Raw genomic sequence first — 319 nt, 5'->3', positions numbered from 1 at the left:
GTCAGTATCACCAATAGGCAGTCAGCACCACCGACAGGCAGTCAGCACCACCTACAGGCCATCAGCATCATCTAAAGGCAGTCAGCATCACCAACAGGCAGTCAGCATCATCTACAGGCAGTCAGCACCACCTACAGGCAGTCAGTATCACCTACAGGCAGTCAGTATCACCGACAGGCAATCAGCATCACCAATAGGCAGTCAGCATCACCTACAGGCAGTCAGCATCACTGACAGGCAGTCAGTATCAACGACAGGCAGTCAGTGTCACCTACAGGCAGTCAGCATCACCTACAGGCAGTCAGCATCACCGACAGGC

The 319-nt window shown here is 53.9% G+C and overlaps 1 protein-coding gene across 1 annotated transcript in view; it reads right to left on the bottom strand.

Annotated features, from left to right (window-relative positions):
• The window catches only part of LOC125485690, a 170,333-nt gene that overhangs the window by 161,814 nt on the left and 8,200 nt on the right, over positions 1-319 (bottom strand). The gene's annotated exons all lie outside the window — the stretch shown is intronic.

Source organism: Rhincodon typus, chromosome 21, assembly GCF_021869965.1.
Source record: "Rhincodon typus isolate 14 chromosome 21, sRhiTyp1.1, whole genome shotgun sequence".
NCBI classification, from domain to species: domain Eukaryota; kingdom Metazoa; phylum Chordata; class Chondrichthyes; order Orectolobiformes; family Rhincodontidae; genus Rhincodon; species Rhincodon typus.
The sequence above is the reverse complement of the archived record's forward strand: the minus strand, read 5'-3'. Positions and strand labels throughout refer to the sequence as shown.